Source organism: Cryptomeria japonica, chromosome 9 (assembly GCF_030272615.1).
Source record: "Cryptomeria japonica chromosome 9, Sugi_1.0, whole genome shotgun sequence".
Lineage (NCBI taxonomy): Eukaryota > Viridiplantae > Streptophyta > Pinopsida > Cupressales > Cupressaceae > Cryptomeria > Cryptomeria japonica.
Genome location: NC_081413.1, coordinates 20398752 through 20408683, shown reverse-complemented (window position 1 = coordinate 20408683; position 9932 = coordinate 20398752).

The following is a 9932-nucleotide window of genomic DNA, read 5'->3' as shown; positions in this document are numbered from 1 at the left end:
TCATATAAATGAACAAAGCTGCGTCCATGACCTCTACCCCTGAAGTGTATTGGTCGGGTAATTGGCAGATGCTCATAGGCCCAAACCTGCAGTAGTGTCACCCCGCAGCCCAATCCCACTGATCCATGGTATACAAACTGGTGAAGCTCATAATATAAGTGGGCCAGCACACATGGGCCCCAAGCATATCTGGTGTGCTGCGTCACCAATGTCTCCAGTGCTCCTCCCCAACCCACAGCCAATCCCCGTGTCGCCCTGTCTGGACACAAGAACCCACTGATAGCTCCTCTGATCATAGCTGGCAATGCTAACCCTGTGGCTGTCATGGTGTCCCATGCCACATGTCTGGCCCTCATCTCTAGGCCGGGATCCTGAAACACCCGTCTCAATGCCTCCCTGTCTCCATCACGATCATATGGAATCAAATCTCCATCAATCGGTATATGCAGAATCCTGTAGACATCCTCCAGGGTGACGGTCATCTCACCCATCGGCAAATGGAAGGTGCACGTCTCAGAGTGCCATCTCTCCGCAAGCGCAGTCAGCAAACCCATGTTTGCCCAAAACTCAAGCACATATAATACATGTCTCAATCCCATCTCCTCGATGGCAGCTCGCTCCTCAGCTGTCAACTCAAGTCGCAACCTCTGAGTCGACGGGAATCTCTCCCGTGACTCCAACATAGGCAAATACTCTTGCAGTCAAACAAATCAATTATGTCAGTCATGGTGGCATTCACTGTTCATCACAAAATGCTACTTTTTATCTCAATGCATATGGTTATCTATCCTAGTGACACTCACTGTTCATCACAAAGTGTTGCTTCTATCCTAGTAGTACTCCTTGTTCATCATAAAGTACTACGTGCGTGACACTCATTGTTCATCACAAAGTGTTATTCACATTTGCATTCCCTATTCATCACAAAGTGCTGCTCATACTTTGGGTACTCCCTGTTCATCACAAAGTACTCTATCTTGGTACTCACTGTTCATCACAAAGTGCCTTGATCTATCCTAGTCTTCGTAGAGGACCTACTTGAGTGTATCCTCTCAGCAGCTTATCCAATCGACAGTGTATGTTCATCACAGAACTACTGATTTGACCTAGAAGACAAAACCTTGCATTTTTTGGACATAAATGCACTTTTAACTCACAAATGCGCTTACAGACTGCACAAGCGCGCCTTAACAACACAGACGCGCCTGTATGACATAAACGTGCCTATATTATGCATAAACATGACTTTGAAACACAAACGCCCCTGCATGACGTAAACGCGCCCGCATTTGACATAGACGCGGTTCCAGACACATACGTGCCTGGCACTGACACAGACGCGCCTGGCACCGATGCAGACGCGGTTACATGGTTTTGAACTTTTTTGTACCCTATTCTTAAGTACATTTATTTCTCTAACTAACATGCATTAAAGACAAAGGTAAATGCATCAAAGTACGAGGAGGTTTGGTGGTACTTACCGGCTCTCCTACCTTTGCTGGTCTCTGAAATCGGCGAACACGGTCGAATCTGTGCATGAAAGCCATCGCTGCTGATTGCTGCGGCTCTTTTCTCGCTCTGCACTTTGATCTCGTGAAGGTGTAGATGACAATGAGGATGTCTTTTTCCCGTGGTCTATCTTATAGCCTACCCTAGCTTTAGCCTTCATTTCCTGAGTCAGTCTTCTTTATCCCGTGACTTTGTCACTTTATTCGGTCAGTCCATTCTAGCCTTTCTTTCTTATCAAGAGATTGTCTGCAATCTTTTCAGACATTTTCATCCAATCTCTCGAGGGGGCATATCATTCCCATACTGGGGCAACTTTGTATCAGTCCATCTTATCTTCTTTGAAACAACGCGACAAGCCGCATTGTCTCAAAGAGGGGCAAAATGTAGACACCCAAAATTGTCATGTTTAATTAAATAAATATTTTATTTATTTAATTATCTTAGCCTAATTCTTCTATTAATTAAATAAATCTTTATTTATTTAATTAATTCATTTATCCTCTTCTAGCCTTATTTCTCATTTAAATAAATACATTTATTTATTTAAATTATCCTTTTCCTAAATTAAATAAATATTTTATTTATTTAATTATCCCACTTCTTCTATTAATTAAATAAATCTTTATTTGTTTAATTAATTCATTATCTTTTTCTACACATGACACATGTCATTCATCTCTTAATTCCTACACTACCTACCTCTTTCATTATTTCATTATTTCCTCTACCTACCCTCTAATCCTAGCCAACCTCCTTTTTACACCTCTCAATCTTATCCCTCCATTTCATATTCTGTCTTCTATTTAAGGAGATGCTTCCTTCGTTATCAAACCCTAATGACTGATCTTAAGGACTTGGCTACACTACGATCCTACTTGCAACCACATTCTATTCTTTGTTGAGCTCTTGTCTACATAAAATCTGAGAGCAAATATATCAAGCAAGATCAATGGAGATAGGAAGAATGGAGATCAAAACCCTATTGGACATGTGATGGTATAATCTTTATGATTTTGTTTTATTTACATTGTCCTAGGTAATCTTCATATGTTATGGTGGATCTTTGTTGTTGTTAGGCTAGGGTTTTTGTGGTTGAATTCATTTAGCCTTTCAATTTTGTTATTATTGTATCCATTTTCACCATACACAATAAATATTCCTTTAATTCTTATTAAGCCATGTAATATCTATTTTAGGTGACATTTTTTTCATCTCTATTTGCTCATGGAATCCTTTTTTTATATTTAGAACCTAGTGTATAGATCTCTCTTGAATACTCGAGAAAAACTGCATCAAAGGTGTGAAAATATTTGTTCAATCATTTATTGTAGACCTATGGACCAATATTTTTTGATAAAAGGTATAGAAATATGTCATTAAAAATCAATAGATTATGAGAATCAATAGCCCTAATAATTTTAAAATTAGGATATTGTCAAATTAAAACCAATAGTTTAATCCTTGGTCACATGGTACGGTCACATGAGGGAGAAAATGCTTTGATCTTATTAATTAGGGATTAAATTCACCCCACTTTTTGTTTGCCTATTAAATTGATTTTTGAAGGTATGTAAATTACTATTTTGAAAAATATCAAGTATAATTTAGGCAACATAGGGAAATTTTTTAAATTGTCATAACTTTTGATTGGCAACTTGAAATTGAGCGTCATGTTTTTGAAAGTTGGTTTTTTCATATGCTTGATCTATTAGGAACATTACCTCTCTAAATTTAAAAAGTCAATATTTTTGTTCCTCAGGATTTATCTAAGCAATAAACATATAAATTACAAAACTTTGGGGTGATCCAATATTGAACACTTCCTACTTTCCTTCCATTTAATAATTTTTGATTTTTTTTGTAATAATTTAATTTCTAGCATGGATTCAACTGAATTCAACACATTAATAATACCATTTAGCTATCATAATTGGAAACTAAAAGTACAACTTGTGCTAGAGAATAAAGTGTTGTATAGGATTACAATGGGCATTGAGAAAGAACATACTAGTGAGGAAGAGAAAGAAAAATGTTTTAATAAATGTGACCAAGCTTTTGGATTCGTGTGTCTTATTATATCTCATAAACTCCTCTTTCATGGAGAATCCTTGATTGAACCCAATGAATTACATATTATTTTAGAGAAATTCTTCTAGAAAGAGAATGAAATGAAAGGTTACAAGTTATAGAATAATCTCATAGGTTTTATCTCTAATTCCTTGGACACCATAGAAGACTTCACCAAATTTCAGTAATGAATGTTACTATTAAAATAATATTGAATAAAGAACAATGAGAATTAGTTAGTTCTTTCTATACTATACCATGTTTGATTTTGGCTTCTAATCCATCTAAAGGGCTCTGGGGAAAGTTTGAAAGATACATTCTCTAGATAAATTAATTGTAATCTTGAATAGAGAGTAATATAACTTAATACAAATGGCCACATTGAATTCTAGGAAACTATAAGTATTCATTACTACGAATGTGACATAAAAAGATTCATATAACAAATAGGAGAAGCAAAAACAAATTAAAGGATGAAGAGATCAAGAAACAATAAAAAATTATGATACTACAAAAAAAAATCAAAACTTCTTCTCATCAAGGGAAGCATAAGAAAGAAAAAGTTAATTTTTGTATTAGAAGAAAATTTTGCATGAAGAGAACAAACGTTTGAAGAGGTAGATTGATCACCCCAAACACCTTCTCAAGAAGAATGGTATAAGGGTCCCTAAATATATCAAATAATCCTCATCAACTCAAGAATATACCAAGGCAAAGAAACTATATAAAGATAAAACTAAGAAAAAGGCTCTAGCTAATACTGAATCGTCATCAAATTCATATTGGATCATTGAATTAGGTTCCTAACATCACATGGGAACTTTCCATGTTGTTTTTTATTCCTAAGAGACTCATAGTATGTATGTCATCATTTTTGGTAATGAAACTTCAATACTAGTTATAGGGAGAGGGTTTGTTAGAGATAAAGGTAGAATATACACAATTTTTTTGAGTGTTCATTTTTAATGGAAAGCATATAAAGATGGGAAATGAAAAAATTCCTATACCAATTTGTTATCCCATATAATACATAAAACGATGGAATTATTAAATTCTTATATTAGGGGGTAGAAGTGGTTGAGCCTAGAGTTAAAATTCCTATACTCTCTCTCTCTCTCTCTCTCTATTAATAGCCCTAATAATTTTAAGAATAGCACATTGTCAAATTAAAACCAACAGTTTAATCCTTGGTCTCATGGTAGGGTCACATGAGGGAGAAAACCCTTTGATCTTATTAATTAGGGATTAAATTCACCCCACTTTTTGTTTGCCTATAAAATTGATTTTTGAAGGTATGTAAATTACTGTTTTCAAAAATATTAAGTATAATTTAGGCAACATAGGGAAATTTTTTAAATTGTCATAACTTTTGATTGGCAACTTGAAATTGAGCGCCATTTTTTTTGAAAGTTGTTTTTCTCGTATGCTTGATCTATTAGGAACATTACCTCTCTAAAATTAAAAAGTCAATTTTTTTGTTCCTTAGGATTTATGTAAGCAATAAACATATAAATTGCAAAATTTTGGGGTGATCCAATATTGAATATGGGGGACATTGTATGTTATCTTGAACACTTCCTACTTTCCTTCCATTTAATAATTTTTTATTTTTCTTGTAATAATTTAATTTCTAGCATGGATTCAACTGAATTCAACACATTAATAATACCATTTAGCTATCATAATTGGAAACTAAAAGTACAACTTGTGCTAAAGAATAAAGTATTGTATATGATTACAATGGGAATTGAGAAAGAACATACTAGTGAGGAAGAGAAAGAAAAATATTTTAATAAATGTGTCCAAGCCTTTGGATTCGTGTGTCTTATTATATCTCATAAACTCCTCTTTCATGTAGAATCCTTGATTCAACCCAATGAAGTACATATTATTTTAGAGAAATTCTTCTAGAAAGAGAATGAAATGAAAGGTTACAAGTTATAGAATAATCTCATAGGTTTTCTCTCTAATTCCTTTGACACCATAGAGGACTTCACCAAATTTAAGTAATGAAGGTTACTATTAAAATAATATGGAATAAAGAAAAATGAGAATTAGTTAGTTCTTTCTATACTATACCATGTTTTCTTTTGGCTTCTACTCCATCTAAAGGGCTTTGGGGAAAGTTTGAAAGATACATTCTCTAGATAAATTAATTGTAATCTTGAATAGAGAGTAATATAACTTAATACAAATGGCCACATTGAATTCTAGGAAACTATAAGTACTCATTACTAGGAATGTGACATAACAAGATTCATATAACAAATAGGAGAAGCAAAAACAAATTAAAGGATGAAGAGATCAAGAAAGAATAAAAAATTATGATACTACATAAAAAAATCAAAAGTTCTTCTCATCAAGAGAAACATAAGAAAGAACAAGTGGAATTTTTTATTAGAAGAAAATTTTGCATGAAGAGCACAAACATTTGAAGAAGTAGATTGATCATGCAAAACACCTTCTCAAGAAGAATACTATAAGGGTCCCTAAATATATCAAATAATCCTCATCAACTCAAGAATATACCAAGACAAAGAAACTATATAAAGATAAAACTAAGAAAAAGGCTCTAGTTAATACTGAATCGTCATCAAATTCATCTTGGATCATTGAATTAGGTTCCTAACATCACATGGGAACTTCCCATGTTGTGTTTTCTTCCTAAGAGACTCATAGTATGTATATCATCACTTTTGGTAATGAAACTTCAATACTAGTTATAGGGAGAGGGTTTGTTAAAGATAAAGGTAGAATATACACATTTTTTTTACGTGTTCTTTTTTAATGGAAAGCATATAAATATGGGAGATGAAAAAATTCCTATAAATTTTTTTTATCCCATATAATACATAAAATGGGGGAATTATAAAATTCTTATATTATGGGTTAGAAGTGGTTGAGCCTAGAGTTAAAATACTGAACTAGAATAAGGCCATGTTATAACAAACTCTTACTTCTAAGAAGAAAAGAAATCTCTCTCTCTCTCTCTCTCTCTCTCTCTCTCTCTCTCTCTCTCTCTCTCTCTCTCTCTCTCTCTCTCTCTCTCTCTCTCTCTCTCTCTCCTCTCTCTCTCTCTCTCTCTCTCTCTCTCTCTCTCTCTCTCTCTCTCTCTCTTTATCAACCTACTTATATAACTTACTCTCCCTCATCCTCACACTAAATACATAAATTAAACATTTGAGTAGACATGGTATTTACATATATACATTTACTTATACTTAATTATATTTTATGCGGGTAAGTGCACAAAGATGGGGGACCAAAAAAGTGACAAAGTTTCTTTTGGCCTCCATCAAACATTATGGCAAACACAAAATAAGGAACATGCCAAATAGGGCACACGCCTTATTTGGCATGCACCAAATAGCTATAACAATAATATTTTTTTAAAAATGGACATTCAAAATTCATTTTTTGGTAATCCCCATGTTTTGAGCTCTGATTTTGGCTTTCCAGACTACGCACGCAAAATAGAAATTTTATTTTTGCTTCTAGAGTTGTCAGATCTTCATCAACATGGCCCCACAACATCAAGGATGCCAAAGAGGTATGTATTTCTAATTTTTTACTCTTAATTTTTTTTTAAACTATGGTTTAAATTTTTTTTTACATTCAAATTTGTTCTAAATTTCAAGAATTCAAAATCCATTTGAAAATATTGAAAACCCATCACCACCTCCTCAGCATGAGCCTTCTGAATAATAGGAACAACCAACCTCTCTGCCAATTCCTAGACATCCACCAGGAACACAAGATAATATATTAGGGTAAATTGAAAAAAAAATAAAAATTGAGGAGTTGATAAATAGGCTTAAAGATCCCAATTCAACAACCTGTCATAGGACAAGCCTTGTAGAGTCACTGGAATCTATTGTAGCTCATGTAGATTCAGTGAGTGGTCAAATTAATATGTGGTCCAACAAAATAGAGGAATAAAAATGGTTTTATGCAAACAAGTTATTATATGTTGCAGTAAAGAAAGAGACAATAAACAAATTTTACTTGTGTGCACTTTTCATGGACCCTTGAATGAATCAACCATTCCATCATGGATGTAGGAGGGTCCGTATCTATTGGTGCCACCATGAAGGGATAAGTTATAACTTTTGGGATAGGTGGTGGATGGTTTTCTATCAGCCGCCATGTAATAATCATGAGGTGGCTCAATACTTTTTGAGGAAACTCTATGATGAGTTTTTCCTCAATCAGATCCCTAACTATTTTGATTACCTACACTTCCAAGGTAGGGGTGGGGGCTCCTCACATAACAGAGCATGGGCATAGTGTGACCCAAATGTTGTACCAAGACCCTTGGGTAGACCTATGGTGGTGCACGTGACCATTTCTTCCAAAGTGAAGGGCGATGTTGAGGTAGATACCTTAGAGTCCATTAGATCCCTGACTTGGACCCTCATAAAGTATGTTGAGCCACTAGTACATGATAAAGGGGGTGAATCTTACAAGCCTCGAGTTCCTTTTCACTACTATCATTCATGCGGGGCTCTTTGAACTTATGATCCCGATAGTAGTCAAAATGTACCTACACAATAGCCATCTACTATAGAGGATATGGTTATGATAGAGTCTTTGTTGAGTGATACATTTGTCATTGAGATGCAGACCTGAATTATAAAAAGCTCATTAAAATATGTTTATTAAATGTTATTTTGAAGTGGTATAATAACTAAATTAGTATAATAATTGTGATAAAAATGCAAGGTTAGAGTGTCCATACTTCCTGTGCCATCCCCCTAGCCATGTTCTACATGACAACACTGAGTTATAAAGTATGTATGAAGCTAATAATTTAACTATTAAATTTGATTAGTCAATGTTATATGAATTATTTTCTCATAAGTCACTTGTATGCGAAATAGTTTTGTGTTGGACCTTCGACATCGACCCCCCATAGTAAAGTTCATCAAGAAACTTCCACCAAGGTAACCTTTATTCATTATTTGTATTTTAAAACAATTTTAGGTAGTTTTGATAATTGAATAATAGTCATTGCTTCATTTTTAGTTGTGACATCAAATACTCCTCCTAATATTCATGCTACACTGGATCGTGGTGTTGCTATAGCAGTAGTAGGTTCGAAAGCTTTGACAAAGGTATGAGATAGATTACTAAATGTTACTTGTTATTTTAATTGTCTATTATTGAAAATTTTAAGGATACTCATTTTTTATTTTAATTTCTATCTTAACATTTGTTGCAGGGACTTGTCACTCTTGAGCATGAATGTGCCCGAGTTGTAGATGAACAATATGATTATATGTTTGTGGTAAGTAATTATTCTATTATATGTCATTCCATAGTTCATTTTTTATATATATTATTCAATGATATCTATACTTATGCTTGTATTAGTTGGAGCTAAAAAGAATTCTAGATAGGAGGTCTAGTGAACACATTCGAAATAGGCCATCATCACATACATCTCCATCCCCGTGATAGTCGAAGGCAGCTTGTGATTGATTTCCTCGTGATAGTGGGGAATTAGTACACTAGAGGCCTTTGTTGTATGCCTATGTGGCATTTTTGAGCATATGTTTTGTATTTTGTATATGTGACATATATGTCCATATGGTTGCTTGATTGCATCATTGTATTTGATATATGTGTTATACTCTTGTTGAAATTGACCATTGTGTGACTTTATGACTTTTTTTAGTTGATGCAAATCATATTGCACCTATTGTACATAATCACAAAAATATATTTGATTGTTGAAATAAATTTTCTCTAATTGTATCAACATTTTTCTATGTGAGATATTATATATTCAATCGGTTTTATCTACATTTGTTATTACATTCCTAATTGAACTCAATTTTTTTTTCACAATTCAATTTCATAATTTGGTAGCTAGTAAATATTTATAGTTTAATTCCTAGAATTTTAATTTTGTCATAGTTCATGGAGATAAATAGTAGTAACATTATCATAGTTACATTTTTTGTTTCCCTAACTAGTCTTTTCACTATACTTGCAGTTAGTTTATTAGTGTTAGACTAAGTTATAAAGTCTAATTTTGCAGTAGTTAACAGATATGCTTAAGAAACAAATAACTCTTTCAATTGAAAAAAAATTCTTTCTTTCTAGAACAAGATAGATTTCAACTCTTACATTAAATTTGAACCCTCTAAACTACATTCAAAATTAAAATTACTTTTATTTTATACCCATTTACTCAAAAAACATCTCACCACTTTCACCTTATATTATTAAAAAATATCACTAGTTTCACCTTATATTACTAAAATGTATCATCACTTTCAACATACCATCCTAAAAAAAAAGATTGAAAACACAGTTCAAGAAGGTGCCTTGCATTTGAACAATACAATATA